We start from the raw sequence: 20,150 nt of genomic DNA on the forward strand, positions 1-20,150 counted from the left end.
GTCAATTTTGAGGTTTTGCATATCTTAAATATAGAGATATTTTGCTCCACAACGCCGTTTTCCCCAATGAAATCGGACATTCCTAAGCGAAGATATCGAGTTCGTAAGTTATGGTATTATAAAATTTATGAATTGAGATATCGGCCTTTAAAAATATTATTGACAATGTTGAGAGTAGGAATTACCTTGAAAAATGTCTCAAAAAATACAAGATGCCACTTATATTCTGGTCTGAAACTATCAGACAATATTTTAAACATTAATAACATCACAAATTCACAACAAACCCAAATTGTGAAAAAATCACCCCCGGGAAGTTTTTTGGCCATACTGCAGTTACTGTCCGTTTTCCTATACACAATACACAGTGCTCTCACCATTGACGCGTGACCCCTACAAATGATGTATGTTGGGAGAATGGACACGTGCCTAGTTAACATCACTGTGTGAAAAATAACCAGCCAATATTTTATTTATTCTCCAAAACTTCTAGCAAATATATTTCTCTAACATGACCTAAAATTACAGCTAGGTTAGATGTTCAGAAATGGTCGTACTTTTGTAAAATATGAGTGAGGGCAAGGCATAGCTAGCCAACTCCCCGTGTTATTTGAATGGAGATTTGACCGAAAATATTGGTATCGGACCGCTCACTTCTGAAGGATGCAACAAAAAAACCGGTAAAAGCTACATTTAAATTATTCTAAATAGGTTCTAGAAAATAAAGTTTTGTAACATGTCCTAAATTTTTAGCTAATTTAGGTGTTTGGAGAGGTCGTACTTTTGTGTTTTAGGAAGGACATGTAAACGACAGATAACACCAAAAATATGAAAAATTATTTCTAAACCGTGTTAAGTCAAAAATCATTATGTTGCTCATTTTCAAGAATGCTGGTTTACAAAAAGCACGACATTGTCTGATTTCGTGAACAAAGCCACACATAACATTGTTTCCTTTCGTTTCCTTTATAATCGGTTACCCAACTGAAGCTATGAATACCGCATTTATTGCGATATCGCACATGAAAACAGTCACTTGTGCACAACCAGAGAAGATCCGATTTAATCAGTTGAGCTGTTTCAATGAGTGTTATCTTGGTTTAATAGCTTTTAATGGGGTTAAGTCCTGCAAAGGTCGAGATGAATTCTACTGTAGACATGACTGCATCATGCTATTTCTCCATTTACGATCCTGCCCAAAAGTGTCTCCTTTTGACATGACACGCCACATATTATAATCCTTTGTAGCATATTCTTGAGTCTAGGGTTTAAATATTTATATGTTGCATTACAGTACTGCTGATTAGTTCATATCCATGTATATATAATAAAATCATTCCACTTCCACTACTTTTCTAGATGTATCCGATTTTATCCTAAAGAACATGAATCACGGCAAAATCACTGGAGCCTTATTTCTTGATTTTCAAAAGCCAAACTTCTTCTTACAAAACTTAAAAGCTATGGCATTACTAGCAATGCTTTGAATTGGTTTAAGTCCTATCTACATGGTAAAAACCAACCTGTAAACGTAAAGTCAATACTTTCAAACTTTATAATCCTTTTTGACATCGGGGTTCCACAAGGATCAATCTTAAGACCTCTATTGTTTATTATCTACGTAAATACCTTATCTGATTGTATAGTAAATTATAAATGTGTAATGTATGATAATGACACCACACTTCTTTCTGTTCCACAGGTCCAAATGACCTAACTTCTCAAATGCATTGTAACATGTTGAAAATAGCTCACTAGTTTTAATCAAATCAATCAATAACTCAAAATACTAAGAAAACTAAATTTGCTCGTATCTGCTGATATCAGAACATCAATTTGTGATTTGATAAATGCGCTCGACTGGAATAAACTTAGTAAATGGTGGATAAACCATCTCCTTCTCATGATTTTCATTCTCAGTCATTCTCAGTTCTTACTCAAGATGTTCACTCTCAGAGAACTCGCGCAGTCTATCATGCAATACTCTTGTTATTCCTTCTTGTAGTATAAACCCTGGGAAGCGTAGATTCTACTATAGAGGCGCTAAAGTATGGAACAAGTTTGCCCTCTGTAAGTTTATTTAAATATAAGGCTAACATCACATCATTGTGAATCATAATCTACTACAGTATTAAATGTATTACTAGATTGCTTTGTAGTTACAATAATAATAATGTAATTATAAAATCATAATTGTATGATAATGTTAAATCTATCAAAAATGTTGACAACGTGAAGCTCACTTTTTGAAACTTGATCCCATTTTAAAAGGTGCTGATTAAAATTTATCACATTATCAACTTAAAACATTTCCAGAAGTGTTATGTATCTTTAATGTGCCAATGTGATATTATCTTGCTGTTGCATGGTAAGCCAATATAAATTTTGTTTGAAAATATTAATTTCATGATTAATGATTGAATTAAACGAATAACAAGTAGGCATCCAATGGCAGTGATGCTATTGTTAAAACGTTATTTCTTTGCTAAACCCTTACTATGACTATCCTTACATCACACAACATACACACAACAACAAATATAGCATTTTGGTGTCGGTTTATTGCTGTCAAACGAGAAGCACACACTATGCCATGCTATGAAAGTATACAGAATTAGGATGTCGTGCCTACGCTAATACAATAGGGCAGCCTACCACAGGAATCAACGTGATAACTAGGGGCTGCGCAACCTCAAAAAAACTTATTTTTGTTGAACAAGAAAAATCTGAGGGTATAGTACTTGGCTCCTGCCTAGGCTATCCCATGCCAACCTGGTGTTGATTCCTTCCTTCCCGCTATAAACAATCTTAATCGACCAAAATCCCACCCGAGACTAAAACTGGCTTTATTATAAATATTTACTGATGATTCTAAACATTCATGCTTCTGAAGAAGAAGCAAACTTGACACGCACTTCTTAAATTCAACTGCGCTACAGAATAGAACGTGTTGCCGTGATAGAAACCGAACCTGAAGTGAGGTTACTCCTACTCTCTCCCACACAGGAATAGTCATACTATTACGTAAGGCAATGAACATCAATATATTCTTATTCGGTGGCTCTCAACCGAATATATCTTCATTTCCAGAATTTCAGAGAATACTTTAAATATTGGCCGGTTATTTTTCACATAGTGACGTTAACTAGGCAATGTCCTATTACCTATTACATACACTAAAACACCAAAGTGCGAATATTTCCAAACACCTAAATTAGCTAAAAATTTAGGACATGTTACAAAATTATATTTGCTAGAATTTCAGAGAATACTTTAAATATTGGCCGGTTATTTTTCACACAGTGGCGTTAAGGGGGTAATACATCCCTGGCCAATTTTGTGCCTATTTTTGCATTTTTCTCAAAAATTATAGCGCATTGGTGACAAGTAAGATATGTATATTATAGGGGCAAGGACTACAACTACTGCACTGAAAATTCGGCAACTCAAGGCAAGTAGTTTGATTTATTGATCAAATATTGGGTTTCCCTCATTTTTGACTGTAACTCCGCAACTGTTGTCTGTGCTGAAATAACATTTCCAGTGCAGTAGTTGCAGTCCTTGCCCCTATAATATACATATCTTAGTTGTCACCAATGCGCTGTAATTTTGAGAAGAATGAAAAATGGGCACAAAATTGAGCAGGGTGTAGTACTCCATTAACTAGGCAATTGCCTATACTTCTAACATACACTATTTGTAGAGGTCACGCGTCAATGGTGAGAGCACTGTGTATTGTGTATAGGAAAACGGACAGTAACTGCAGTATGATTCACGTAAACTTCAAAGATTACACGCAATAAATGGACAAAATTACATTTATTTTATAAGGACATGATATACACTGTGCGAAGTCGATTATCGGTATTCAACCCATGTAAGGGGGTACTACACCCATTGATTTTTTTTTGCATTTTGTTTTGCATTTTGTGAAGAAATTACAAAAAAAAAAAAAAAAAAATGGACAAAGTGGTATGCAAAATGAAGGGGCAAATCTTCTCGTTTTATTGGTGGCATCGGTATCAATGTAGCTTACATGCTTTTGAAGATAGAAGCCAAAAGGAGGTACATCACTGATGATTTAAATTCACTCAGTCATTTTGGTAAGCTTATTATCAACGGATTTCGTTAAAATTTTGGATATGTGCTGCTAACACATTAGGGAAATAATGTTGATATGTAAAATGGGAATAAGTGGTCCCTGATTTCTTTTTTATGACTTCATGAACTTGGTGCTCCACAACTATCAAAAAACGAACGGGTTAAAATGCTTCTATTTTCATTGTCGAGCTATATTTTGTATTTTGAACTTGCGACACTATGTCACTGAAACTTGATTAAGCCATAGGTAACAGGTTACCACAACCACACTTCAGCAATGTTGAAAAAGATTGCATTTTTGTCACCTTTACCACCATATTAGGTAGTTTTACGTAAGCTTCATTTTTGTGATTTTGGTAACTATTTTATATTTATTTGCCCAATCCAACTCAACTAGGCAATCTAAATTGTACTCAGCATTTACATCCAAAGGTATTTTAGTATAATCCACCTCACACATTTCCATTATATATCCAGTAACAGACAAAATATCAAAATTGATGCCTCATTATGACATGTATGATATCACAGACTATCACATGTATTCAAAATTGATGCCTGAATTTGACCTGAACCAATTGACCTATAAACTTAACCTGACCTTTGATGACCTTATAGCCTTTTTTAATCTCTTTTCCTAACAACATATTATAGAAGATACATACATGGTGTAGTATTAAATTGTCTATGTGGAAGAGATTAGGCCTATTTAATTTATTCAGTGTTATAATCAGTGAGTACATTTCTATAGATAGTATAACAAAGGATTTAATGTATTCTATTCATGTATTCTACTTGGACATGTTCAATAGAATAAATTATGGTTTGTTATGAAACACACGTCTCAGTTACCAGGATACAGTAAACAAAAAATATATAGGGCTAAAATGCTTTTCTAAAATGGTTTAAAACCACTTTGTATGTAGAGATATTTTATAAGTTCAGGACATGAGATGATGAACATATAAATATACTTCATAAATTTGCAAAAAAAAAAAAAAAAAAGAATATGGGTACTGATGAAAATCAGGGTATTATATCGCCTTAACCCAACATAGATATTACGAGACGTCATCATACTATCGCTTCAAGCCCTTTCTGTCCGATATATTAACGCCATCTGGCCAGGTCAGACCATCATTTAAATAACAAAACGCTATTTACATATGAATTGGACACATGCTAATGAGCCCGTGTCACATCCTGATTTAATAATCCTTGCCTGTACTATGATTGGTTTTGGTGCTGTATGTCGTCTGCCGTTCATCTTTGCCGGTTCACCTCATAAATCATGGTACTATTTAGGGACCGCTTATTATTAATGCGGGAGGGGGCCGCGAGAATCTTGAGCTTTATGGGTAAAAAATCCTTAACCCCCTATTGCGATGAATCAATTTCACGTAACCCCCCTATTGAATCAAACAAAATCACATTACCCCCCCCCCCTTCACGCAAACTTAAATATCAATTAATTCAGTCACAGAGATTGGGATTTTGACATTGGGGGTGATAGGTGGGAAACAATTTCTTGAAGTCATAGGGAATTCAGCTCTTTTTGGCGACAAAATATGTGTATTGTATAAATGCGCGAGAAGCGCGAGGAAATTTTTGGCAAGCGGAATTGTTGAAATATGATGCAAAAGTGGAATAAATTCACACGAAGCGCACAAAAATTTGCAATTTTGTGACTAAAATTGCCAAATATAAGGGTAATTTGGTCACATCAGAAACTCCACAGAATTTACCCCCACACCCACCCATCCTCAGGGATCTACCCCTATGCCAATAGATCTACTTTTGATGAGAAAATTTATAGGTGTGTGCTTGGAGGTGGGTGGTCATGTGGTGAGGGGTGTGTGTAGCATGTGGCAGTAGCGTAGATTTCTTTTTTGACATTCGGGGATGGGGTATATTTCTTGAACTTGGTATAGTGAATCCAGCACATTTTGGCCGTTGACTATGTTTATAACTACAAATGCGCGTGAAGCGTGCGATTTGTTGGCCCAGTTGAATCTAAAATGGTGACATATGGTGCAAAATGGGAATAATATTGTGCGAATAAGTCATTAAACAATTATGTATGGTATGATTGATATTGTTACTACATGCAAGACCTTCCAGGATTCTTGGTATTAAAAATAGTGAATGACTATTAAATTTCGCATGACCCCCCTATCAGGAAAAATAAAATCACATAACCCCCCCTGTTTGTCAAAGTGAAAATCACATAACCCCCCCCCCCTACATTTTCCCCGCCCCCCCTCCCACATTAATAACGAGCAGTCCCTTATCTGGACATTTTATAATCTATTTATAGAATCCATTATATTACATGCAACACTGTGGCCCGCATTCAGTGCGGAAATACAGTTACGGCAAACTCAGCTGCAATGTATAAAGAGATAATCGCGCTTAAACATGTCGTTGGTACACGGAATTAAACTACTGCAGGCAGCAGAAGCAGGTCTGAAGAATGAATGTGAAAAGCTACTAATCGCAGGTGCAAATCCGAACTATCAAAATGATGTAAGTAACAGTCATTTCTTTTGTCATTAAACAGATTAGGCCTACCTAAAAGCTCCTAAATATGTCTCTGTCTTTCTCTCTCTCTCTCTTTCCTTTCTCTCTCCTCTCTTCTTTCATGTTGTATACCTCGAATTGTTACTCTCATTATTATGAATTAAAAAAATCAATTGTCATAATGCACTAGGGTGTTTAGTTGGTGAGTTACAGTGTCAATTAGATCAAATGTCAAATATCTTATGAATAGAGGCCAAATTTTCAAAAAGCACCGATTCAATCATAACTTACTCTCAAATTTCTCATCTCGGCAAACGAAATAGGAAAATAATTTATTTGAAAACATATATAACCTTAGAATCGGATGAAATCAAGGGTTAAAGTAATACATGTATGTAACATATCTCTATAGGACTCTGGATGCACCTAAATGGGGACATGACAATACAAATTGCACCAAAATTGTGAATGTTGCATATATGTTTCCGATTTCTTATGTTAAGGAGACTAATTTGAGACCAGTTTCGATGAATTCGGACCTCTGTGTATGAATTTTTTGACATATGACCTACTGAACTAAGGACAATTTACCTTCTTATTCCTAGCGACGAGAGGGATAATTTGAGATACATTACAACATACATGACATAGAGGCGTAGCTAGCTTTCTTGGTAGGGTGAGGGGAGGCAAAATAAAACATTTTGGGGCAAAGATGAAAAAAATCTCCCGGTTGCATCATTTTGACCCGGTATTATCGGTGGTCGATACACATATAGGCCCTACCGGGTTTTTTTAGACAGATTTTGGCCCATGATCGGGGTGAATTTTGGCGGGAAACGTGCCCCGGAGGGGGTTCTCCCTGGTTGAAGGTATACGGGGATGTGCCACGGTTTTGGGGTACCTTTTCAGCAATTTTGGTATATCGATGGGTGGGTTTTCAGTGGAGACCAATGCGCCCAATTGGGCGCATTTGGGCAAAACTGCCCCTAAAAGAGCCCAATTAGGGCAAATTTGGGTGTTTTTTGTGAAAAATTGGTATACTGATGGGTGGCAAAAACACCAAAAAGTAGGTATAGAGAAAGTCAGCATCATAAAGTCACCGTGGCACATCCCCGTAATTTTTTTTTCGAAGAACCCCCCCGGGAAACGTGCCCCTTGCACCTTTTCTTTCCTTTGCCTTCCTGAGTTTCTCTTTTATTTTTAGTCAGAGGCACTTTTCTGTAAATTTTTTGTCAGGGGGCACACTTTCTCCTGCCCAAGCGCCCCCCCCCCCCCGGCTACGCTACTCATTGGCGTACGCAGGGGGGGTGTTACGGGTGTGAAACACCCCCCTTGGATCTGTCCAAAAAATTAAAATGGGGGAGAAAAGGCAAAGAAAGAGAGAGAGACGGAGAGATAGAGAGAGAGAGAGAGGGGGGGAATGGAAAGGAGAGGCGGGAGATGAGCAAGGCATATGGGATATCATAGGCCTATATATTCCATAACTACCCCGCCCACACAAATTTATCTCACCCCTAGGCCTATACCCAGTATTGACCGGCAACGTACGTAAATGTGTCAATACATGTTAACACCCCCCCCCCCCCACATCATTACACCTTTACCCTGGCAATGTACGTACGAAGGTTTTAATTGTTAATTGACATGGATATAGGGCCTTATGATGTTAAAACCAAAACCTCTCCACATCACACCCCACACCCTACCCCCGGACCCTACCCCAGCAACATACGTAAAGGTTTTAATTGTGCAAATTGAGTTCGGGCCCTTTTTCTGTTTGAAGCAATGATTTAAATAGTGTAAAAATTATGCACCAAATGGCTTCAATCGGACCTTCATTTTGCAAATTTTTCAGGAGGGAAAACTCTTGTTCACGAAAGGCTTCATGTACCGTTATTTCACCAATTTTCGGCTTTTTCAAACTAAAATTTTACACACTAATCATGCTAATAAGTCCAAAAATGATCCACCAAATCGCTTCAATTAGGTCTTCATTTTGCAAAAGTTTCTTAATTCTCAGACACCCATGCGTAGTGGATAAACAAGCAGCCATTTTTGATTCTGCTTTCGACATTTACCAATTTGTGTTTAACACAATTTATAGGCCTACAACTGAAGAGAAAACTTGTTCGCGAAAGGCTTCATGGACCGTCATTTCACAAATTTTCGGCTTTTTTAATTTAAAATTTTACACACTAATAGTGCCAAAATTGTCCACCAAATCGCTTCAATTAGGTCTTCATTTTCCAAAAGTTTCAAATTCTGAGGGGGCACATCCCCATCAGACTTCCCCCTGCGTCGCGCAAGCAAGCGACGGGATGATAACTACGCGGCCATTTCTTTATTTTAGTATTTTTATCATCACACCCCCTTGGAAAATTCCTGCGTACGCGCATGACGCTACTGTTACAACATAATAGGACCATTTTTGGATTTTGGGCCCCATTATGACCTTCGCCGGAAGCATCTAGGGGACATATAGATTTATTATTAGGTATAAGGATGCCAAAAACATTGGTTCCACTAATGTAGCAATATTATACCCCAAACACGTAGCACTACCCAACAATTATAACAACACCGTTATAAACGTGTTATAACCACCTTTTGGTTTTGTAAAAACCGCTTTAATAACATTTAAATGTAAGGTCATGAAAACATTTTTAAAACCTTTGATATGAAAAAACACTTCTAATAAATAATGTCAAAATCTTATTGTAAAAAAAATATTGGCAAAAATCTTTGGCAAAATATGTCGTCAACACGTAAATAACATTATATGAGAATGTTTTGAATAATGTTTTCAAAAATGTTTTTGAATATTATTAAAATATTTATACCCTTTATATAACCCGACGTTTAAACGTTTTGTGCAACACGTTTTGCATTTGCTGGTTATGCAATTACTATTTCTGTCTGTATGAGTATATAATAAAAGGGAGGACATTTTCTATACTACATGTATAATGTGAGGACAGTAAGAAAATGTGAAGACAATTTTGTCCTTACATTTCTATTGTATCGAGGTCACTGGGTTTTCTTGCCCTGCGGGGCCTTTTATATTGGAACTCACTTGGAGTATTTAGTCGTCGTATGGGAGTCTCCGGCCCCTGGGCCCCAGTATCCATAAAAACATCAAGGCCGGAGACTCCCATACGACGACTAAACACTGTGAGTTCCAATATAGGCGGCCCAGAAAGTAATCCCAGTGACCTTGACACCATAGCATATATATTCTACTTTTCTATAGGTTTACCCCATAATTTCCCTTATTTTTCTAGCCCTGCCCTCTATCGGGGGCTAATTTATTGTAGCCCTGTGGGCAACCTAGTTGGCTATCCCTATTTAGCGGTTAGTGGGTCTTTTTTCAAGTTGGGCGTGAACGGCAATAAGGTCAAAGGTCACACTGGGGCATTTTTGTATAAAATTTCTGATTGGGCTAATACTTGCTGGAAATTTGAAAGTTTGGAAAAAAAAAACAAATTCCTCCAAGATCAAAGGTCATCTGTAGGGCAAATTACAAATTGAACTGAAATATTGTGGAAATAACCACGAGGATAAGGAGAATTACATAGCCAGTGAGTGAATTGTAGATATGTTAAATGGAAACAAGTTCCACACGCAAGGTCGTTTTACATTGCACAAGCACATCGCAACTTGCACACATTTCCAATTGTAAATGCATTTACATGGAGCTACAGCGCCAATGTGTCACTATTGTAATGTGAAAATGATATTTCCACCAACAGGACTCTCTAGGTTTCTATGGTCACATTGTAGTGCAAAAAATATTTATAAATAGACAATGCTCAAAGTGAAAAAAAAAACTTCTTTGCCAAAGAAAATACATTTTGTAAATGCATTACGATTCTTATCTCCTCTTTATAGATAACGAGATTTCATCCGGGACACAACGAGATTTCATCTTTAATTGGGGACACATGGCTAGAGAGGTACCGGGACACAGTGTCAACACCCTATATTATAAATATTTTTTTCATACAGCTCCATATTCCGTTGGTGAAATCAATATTCTATTATTGACATAGATAAAGAAAGTTTACATATGCATTGTGATATACACGTGTACATCGAATATTCAATATAAGCACCTGGATCTTAGGGGAATGGGCTAAATGTGTTCCTTTATATAATTGTAATTCTCAAAATTAAATATATCACAATTTTAACTTACGATTTAAAAATCGTTACGCATAAAATGCAGTAAAATGTATCCAGAGCAAACACCAATGGCTGCTAATTAGTGTATTTAATTTCAAGTTAGTGTATTAAAAACAAAACCTGTGTTTTACCTGAAAACAAATCGAATTTCCTTGTAATAGCAACACCATATGGGATACTAGAGCATGCGCAAATCGTAATAATGTGTAGAATAGAACTTGGTGGTATCCCATATGATTGTCGTACTATGCTATAGCCTGAGTCGCTCGGCCTATCTCGAATAAAATCGCCATGGGTAGCTATTGAAAAACGAGAGGATTCGCCGTACTATCACGGCAATTTTTGACGCGAAGATATTAGACTAGGAGCCCAGACAATTTATTCAGCTCAGAAGAGACAAAAGGTTTGATGGTCTGATTATGTTCGTATAGGCCCAAGATTCAGCATTCCATATTGCTGCCGGGTCACAGCCTGTACGTTCAGCCTGGGGGTCACAAAATAGGGGGCCAAATAATGCATTTATTCAGCTCAAGAGAGACATGGACAAAACTTGTTGGATATCACTCCCAGGAGGATACTTTTCATGCCTATAGCAATGACAGCAACTTTGGCCTGTACGGGGGCCCAGACAGTAGCCCCAAAGGGGCCCGCCCATATGGTGTTATTCAGCTGAAGAGAGACAAGGATGAATCTTTTTGCATTGGAACTATTACACATTGGGGTGCACAAAAATACCAATGACAGCAACTTTTTTCCTGTACAGGGGCCCAGACAGTAGCCTCAAAGGGCCCAATGTCCCATAACTGACTTATTCAGCTGAAGAGAGACATGGATGAATCTTTTTGCATTCGAATTATTTCCCATTGGGGCTTACAAAAATATCAATGACAGCAACTTTTTTCCTGTACGGGGCCCAGACAGTAGCCTCAAAGGGCCTGATGCTCCATAACAGGTTATTCAGCTGAAGGAAGACAAGCGTAAATTTTTTAGCATTGGAACTATTACACATTGGGTTCCACAAAATATACCAATGACAGCAACTTTTTCCTGTACAGGGGCCCAGACAGTAGCCTCAAAGGGCCAGATGCCCCATAACAGATTATTCAGCTGAAGGAAGGCATGGATGAATCTATATGCATTGGTACTATTAGACATTGTGGTGCACAAAAATACCAATGACAGAAACTTTTTTTCTGTACGGGGCTCAGACCGTAGCCTCAAAGGGCCCAATGTCCAATAACTGATTTATTCAGCTGAAGAGAGGCATGCATAAATATTTTTGCATTGGAACTATTACACATTGGAGTGCACAAAAATACCAATGACAGCAATTTTTTCCTGTACAGGGGCCCAGACAGTAGCCTCAAAGACCCCGATGCCCCATAACAGGTTATTCAGCTGAAGGAAGACATGCATAAATATTTGTGCATTGGAACTATTACACATTGGGTGCACAAAAATACCAATGACAGCAACTTTTTCCTGTACGGGGGCCCAGACAGTAGCCTCAAAGGGCCCGATGCTCCATAACAGTTTATTCAGCTGAAGGAAGACAAGCGTAAATCTTTCTGCATTGGAACTATTACACATTGGGTTGCACAAAAATACCAATGACAGCAACTTTTTCCTGTACAGGGGCCCAGACAGTAGCCTCAAAGGGCCCGATGCCCCATAACAGGTTATTCAGCTGAAGGAAGGCATGGATGAATCTATATGCATTGGTACTATTACACATTGTGGTGCACAAAATACCAATGACGGAAACTTTTTTTTTCTGTACGGGGCCCAGACAGTAGCCTCAAAGGGCCCAATGTCCCATAACTGATTTATTCAGCTGAAGGAAGACAAGCGTAAATCTTTCTGCATTGGAACTATTACACATTGGAGTGCACAAAAATACCAATGACAGCAATAGTTTCCTGTACAGGGGCCCAGACAGTAGCCTCAAAGACCCCGATGCGCCATAACAGGTTATTCAGCTGAAGGAAGACATGCATAGATATTTGTGCATTGGAACTATTACACATTGGGGTGCACAAAAATACCAATGACACCAACTTTTTCCTGTACGGGGGCCCAGACAGTAGCCTCAATGGGCCAGATATCCCATAACTGGTTATTCAGCTGAAGAGACATATGGATGGATCTTGTTGAATTGGAACTATTTCACATTGGGGTCTACAAAAATACTAAGGATATCAACTTTTTCCTGTACGGGGGCCCAGACAGTAGCCTCAATGGGCCAGATATCCCATAACTGGTTATTCAGCCAAATAAACACATGGATGGATCTTTTTGAATTGGAACTATTGCATATTGGGGTCTACAAAATAATACTAATCAATGGCAACAACTTTTTCCTGTATAGGGGGCCACGACAGTAGCCTCAAAAGGCCCGATGTCCCATAACTGGTTTATTCAGCTAGCATGTGATAGTATCACCAGTATCAACAATAGATAACTACTTCATCAATACCAATGTCAGCAGTAGACAGCTATTATACTTCATTAATGCCAATATCAAGTAGATATAGCTACTTCATCAAAACCAATATCAGAAGTAGGTAATTACTTCATCAATACTGATATCACCAGTAGTAAAAATAGCTACTTCATCAATACCAATATCAGCAGGAGAAAGGTACTTCATCGATATCAATATCAGCAATTGATAGCTTCTTCGTAGCCAATTTTAAAGCCTCATTCGGCACAATGCGACTTTATTCCCTCATGTTAAACCAATTTTGTTTGGAAAAAGAGAGCATTTCTTCCTTCATGGCGTCCCCACTGCATTTTAACATGCTCATTACATTTGGCTGATTGACCAGTTATGGGACATCGAGCCCTTTGAGGATATTTTCTGGGCCCTCTTATAGGAACAAAGTTGCTGTCATTGGTATTTTTGTAAACCCCAATATGCAAGAGTTCCAATTCAAAAGATCTGTGTGTCTTTTTAGCTAAAAAACATTTTTACTGCTTTTTTAATACTAAAGTGAACAATAGCCCATGAGGAGTGACACATTCAAGAACTTATATAGGCACTCGATTATATAGGCACTATATAAAAGAAAACCACATGTGCCAATCAGTGGTTCACAGTAGCTTAGGAACAACAAGAGTGAAGGGTAAAGCATCAGACATGTGAAATCAGATGCTTATGCACGCTGCTCTCCGACTACCTCATCTGGTAAGCTATTCCAAACGTGAACTGAAGTGTGGATGAAGGTCCTGCCAGTAGGTATGGTTCTAGAAACCATACTGTGAGAGCATGGCAAGGCATGGACAGGCTTGAGCGGGTAGCCCTTCTGACTACAAATGACTTTAGTGGATGTGCCTTCAGATCTGGTGGGAACAAGCTGGTGTGCATTTTATAGAGGACTGTTGTTGCAGTCACTTGACGTTTCGCGAGATGTGATGTTCAGCTCTGTATTTGCTTCTTCTTCGCTCACGCTTATGATTCGAAAGTCCTTCCTCTGGATAGAGTCTAGTAATCCTAGAGTGGGTGTGCTGGCCCTCATCTTAGACAGTGAGGTATATTCCATCACAATGCAAAATTTAGCCTTGTACACAGTTGCTCTGTCTCTGACATCAAGTTTATTTGCAACTCTCTTCAGAGCGCCCAACTCCTGTCTTGCTCTGTATGAGACGTTAGAAATATGCTTTATCCAGGTCAGCTTGCTGTCTACTGTGAGTCCCGGGATCTCCAGCTCCTTCTTCTCAGCCAGTTTGGTGGTACCAAACAGCAGAATATATATCTTGGTTAGATTTCTCTTTCTTGATATTGCCATTGCCTTACGTTTCGATGTGTCGAAGGTCACCATCCGTCTGTCGTGCTTATCTGCCCAGATCCTCATTTTCTCCAAGTCTTCGTTCAGGCTAGCAGGGTTGTCTCTAGATGTAATCTTACAAAACAAGGTGGAGTCATCTACGTAGAATTGGGTTTCACACTCATCACCCGGGTCATCAATGAAGACCGAGAACAATGGTGGGTTCAATATTGACCCCTAATGGAGGATGGCCAGATACAGACAACTTTGATGGAATGATATGTCAGGTAGCTACTAATCCAGATAAGCATTTTGCCGGATACTACTTGCCATGAGTGCAAAGTTATGACAGACATTATCGAATGCTTCTTTGATATCCAGGGCAGTCAGACGCAGGTCGTTGCCTCTGTCCAGGAAGTTGGACCACTCTTGTGTCAGAATGGTAAAGATATCAGTTATATTGTGGTATGGCCTAAATCCAAACTGTCTATCTGATATCAGTTGGTTTCCAAGGAGGTACTTCTGAAGTTCTGTACAACAGCCTCCATGCTCTTGCTGATGGTGCAGAACAGAGAGACGGGGCGGTTTATAGATGAATTAGACTTCGCATCTCTTGTAAATAGGGATGAAAAATGCAGTCTTCCATTGGCTTTGAAAAACTTCCTTGGAGAAGCAAGGCTCAAACAGCAGACTGAGTGGTTTTGCCAGTTCTGCGCTGTATTCCTTCAGGACGCTTGCAATGATTTCATCAGGACCAGTAGCTTTATCTGGTTGTAGATTCCTAAGAAGCTTCCGAAAATCTTTGACCTTGAAGGCTATCTTTTCCTTTGAGCATGACTTGTGTCTTTCTTCCTTTTCTTTAAATAGTTCTCTTGTTCTTTATGGGGATGATACTACTCTCTTCAAGCCCTGATGACTTGGTTGATTTCCAATCCGACATTGATACCATCCATTCTTGGTTCTCCCTTAATCACCTTTCTGTCAATTCCTCCAAACCAAAAGTCATGGTCATTTCCACTAAGAAGGACCCTTTTCCGGATCTCAATCTCACTCTTAACAGCCTGCCTATTGAACGTGTTTCTTCTGCAAAATTTCTCGGTGTCTGGCTGTCTGACAAGCTTTCTTGGAATCTTCACATCGATCACATATGCAAAAAGGCTCGCAAAATCATCGGCTTCATTCATAGATCTTTCCAATCAGCCCCCTTCAGCATCCGTCGTTCTTTGTACTTGGCCTTGGTTCACCCCATTCTGGAGTATGGCTGTACTACTTGGCATCCTCTGAACATAACCCTTACCAACCGTCTTGAGTCTACTCCCATGAGGACCTTCGCTTGGATTCCGACCTACCTCTTCTTAGTAAGCGTCGTGATGTTGCTTCTCTGTGTCACTTATTTAAAATCTTTGCCAATCTTTGTTCCTCTCCCGACCCTTTCCAGCCTCATCCCAGACCGGGTCTAAGAAACCTCAATTCCCGCGCTGTTCAAGTTCCTTTCCGCCGGCTTTCATTGTCCCAGAGATCATTTTATCCGTTTGCCTCCTCCATCTGGAATTATCTCCCTGAGGCTATTGTCAATGCTTCTTCTCTCAAGGCCTTCAAACTGCCTGGCCTTGTGCCACATGTTATAAATAAATAAATAAATAAATAAAAAGAATGCTGAAATTCACTTCAGGAGCAAATTTTTCTGTGCGGGGAAGCTAACATTTAGCGGCAAAGGTCTGGCAAAATGTTTCAGCTCTGACTTTTGGTGTAGTGTAGACTTGACGCCCATTCTGCAGCACTGGTATATAAACTCTGATGAACTTACCAGACGGGGTGCTAAAATATATGGGACATCAGGCCCTTTGAGGCTACTGTGTGGGCTCCCGTACAGGAAAAAGTTGCTGGCATTTGTATTTTTGCAAACCCCAATGGGTAATAGTTCCAATTCAAAAAGATCCACCCACATGTCTCTTTAGCTGAATAAAAAGTTATGGGATATTGGGCCCATTGAGGCTACTGCCTGGGCCCCGTACAGGAAAAAGTTGCAGTCCTTTGTATTTTTGTAATCCACAATGGGTAATAGTTCCAGAAAAATTCATCCACATGTCTCTTCAGCTGAATAACCAGTTATGGGGCATCGGGCCCTTTGAAGCTACTGTCTGGACCCCCGTATAGGAAAAAGTTGCTGTCATTGGTATTTTTGTGCAACCCAATGTGTAATAGTTCCAATGCTATAAGATTTACACATGTCTTCCTTCAGCTGAATAACCTGTTATGGGGCATCGGGCCCTTTCAGTCTACTGTCTGGGCCCCCGTACAGGAAAAAGTTGCTGTAATTGGTATTTTTGTAAACCCCAATAGGTAATAGTTCCAATGCAAAAAGAATCATCAGTGTCTCTCTTCAGCTGAATAAATCAGTTATGAAACATTGGGCCCTTTGAGGCTACTGTCTGGGCCCCCGTACAGGAAAAAGTTGCTGTCATTGGTATTTTTGTGCACCCCAATGTGTAATAGTTCCAATGCAAAAAGATTCATCCTTGTCTCTCTTCAGCTGAATAACACCATATGGGCGGGCCCCTTTGGGGCTACTGTCTGGGCCCCCCTGTACAGGCCAAAGTTGCTGTCATTGCTATAGGCATGAAAAGTATCCTCCTGGGAGTGATATCCAACAAGTTTTGTCCATGTCTCTCTTGAGCTGAATAAATGCATTTTTTGGCCCCCTATTTTGTGACCCCCAGGCTGAACGTACAGGCTGTGACCCGGCAGCAATATGGAATATTGAATCTTGGGCCTATACTAACATAATCAGACCATCAAACCTTTTGTCTCTTCTGAGCTGAATAAATTGTCTGGGCTCCTAGTCTATATAGGGATGATGACGCTGTGCGGGAATAATACGTCTGGTTGTGTAAACGTCACTCTCTTCTCTGTCTGTAGACCATAAGCAGACATCTTGTCTATTTGGTCCAAAATAATCATCACAACAAATACATTACTTACGATTCTTTTATCCTATTAACAGGACGGTTTCACAGCTCTCCATGAGGCAGCTTTCAAAGGTCACACCGGTATTTGCGAGATCCTATTGAAGTACAATGCCCTGGTTAATGCGAAAATCAACGTTAGTTCTATTCATACATATTTGCATTACGCTGATCTCTTTATTTGATATAAACCAACGTAATTATTAAAAGATAACAAAACAAAAATCTTCTTTTGGTAAAGATAATACATTTCAAATTTTGCATAACTCACGATTATATCCACTTTATAAATATTTATAAATAGACAATACTCTGAGTGAAGAAAAATCCAAAGAAAATGCATTTTGTAAATGCATTACTCACGATTCTTATGTCCTCTTTATAGAATGGAGTTTTGGAATTAAATCGAAAACTGGAACTTACTTTTTTGTAACTATTTCGACGTTGCGTCTGGAACCACCAGATTTCATCAATAGTCAAAAAAGTAAGTTCCAGTATTAGATTTAATTCCAAAACTCTGTTTGAAACTATTGGATGACTAAGAACATTCACTCATTTGTCTTTATAGAATGGTTCCACACCTCTCCATATGGCAGCTTCTCGTAACCACACTGATACTTGCAAACTTCTATTGGAGAACAATGCCAATGTGAATTCAGAAGCAAATGTAAGTTTACTTTTTATGTCTGTATTGCAGACCAAAAAATAATATCAAAAATATCACTAAATCGTCACGTTTTTTTTTACCTTTTTAACAGTATGGTTTCACAGCTCTCCATGAGGCAGCTGTCAATGGTCACACCGGTACTTGTGAGATCCTATTGAAGTACAAAGCCAAAGTGAATGCAGGAAGAGAGGTAAGTTGCAATTAATATTTCTATTACAAATCAAATTATACCTAAATAGAACCATGTGCACGCATTCATACAAGAACCAGAGTGAAGCACAAAACTCTTCTTTGGCAAAGGCAATGCATTTTGTAAATGCATTACACACGATTCTTATCTCCTCTTTATAGACTGGTGCCACAGCTCTGCATATGGCAGCTTCTCGTAACCACACTGATACTTGTGAACTTTTGCTGGAGAACAATGCCAATGTGAATTCAGAAGCATATGTAAGTTTACTTTTATCTCTGTATTATAAACACAAAGTACTGATAAATACATATATACTGCGCCAATAAAATATTCTTACACTTGGAAAAATAATCACAATTCCCAAACTGAACAATATTGGGGTAAATTAATTTTTTTAATAGATGCACTAGCTAATCCTGCACATTATGACACCACATTGAATCCAATGTGACTTCAAGAAGCAAAGTTACAAGCATTGATTAGACGAAGGTCCAGTTTCGAAAGTGACAAACTGGCCTATTCAAAACTCCACAGACTAGACATCAGGTTTGAGAGGGGTGAATGGCTAATTTATGCGTTTGGCTTTAATTTAAAACAAAAGGAAGAAAAGAAAACTGAAAAAAACGAACTGACAAATAAAATGAAAGGTTATGAAAAGTACAGAGAAGTAAAAACTGAAATAAAAACTGCTTTAAATAACGCTTCATTGAAGAAACTGTGTTGTCTCTTTGTTTTGCTTGTTGGAATCTTTTTGCGCCTTGTATAGGCCAGTTTGTCACTTTTAAAACGGGACCATCGTCTATTCAATTGCTTGTAACTTAACTTCTTGAAGTCACATTGAATTGAATGTGGTGTCATAATGTGCAGGATTAGATAGTGCATCTATGAACAAAACAAATTTAACCCAATATTGTCCAGTTTTGAAATTGTGATTATTTTTCCAAGTGTAAGGATACTTTATTGGCGCAGTATAGATAACAGTGTGAAGCACATAAATTCTTGGCAAATACAATCCATCTTGAAAATGTATAACTCACGATTATCTCCTCTTTATAGATTGGTGCCACGATTCCCCATGGGGCAGCTTTCAATGAACACACTGGTAGCTGCAAGATCCAAATGAAATACAATACCAAGTGAATGCAGAAACAGATTGGTGTTTCAATTAATCTTTCTATTAAATCTTTCAATACGTTAGCGATTTGGAGTTCATTTTTTTACGGTTCTTTTATCCTTTTAACAGCATGGGTACACTGCTCTCCATAAGGCAGCTACCATTGGTCACACCGGTACTTGCAAGATCCTATTGAAGTACAATGCCGTGGTTAATGCAAAAACAAAGGTTAGTTCTAATCACCTTAATCGACTTTGCATTATTTTATCTATTTATTGTTAACCAATTGTATTCATAAAAAGATATTCGAATGATCTTCTTTTCCAAAAGCAGTGCATTTTGTAAAAGCATCATTGCTCACGATTGTTACCTTCTTTTTATAGAATGGTGCCACAGCTCTCTATTTGGCAGCTTCTAATAACCACGCTGATACTTGCGAACTGTTATTGGAAAACAATGCCAATGTGAATTCAGCATTAAATGTAAGTTTACTTATATCTCTCTATTATAAACACAAAGTACTGATAAATACATGTAGATAACAGTGTGAAGCACATACATTCTTGGCAAATACAATCCATCTTGTAAGTGTATAACTCATGATTATCCCCTCTTTATAGATTGGTGCCACGATTCCCCA

Source organism: Amphiura filiformis, chromosome 20 (genome assembly GCF_039555335.1).
Source record: "Amphiura filiformis chromosome 20, Afil_fr2py, whole genome shotgun sequence".
In the NCBI taxonomy this organism is placed as follows: domain Eukaryota; kingdom Metazoa; phylum Echinodermata; class Ophiuroidea; order Amphilepidida; family Amphiuridae; genus Amphiura; species Amphiura filiformis.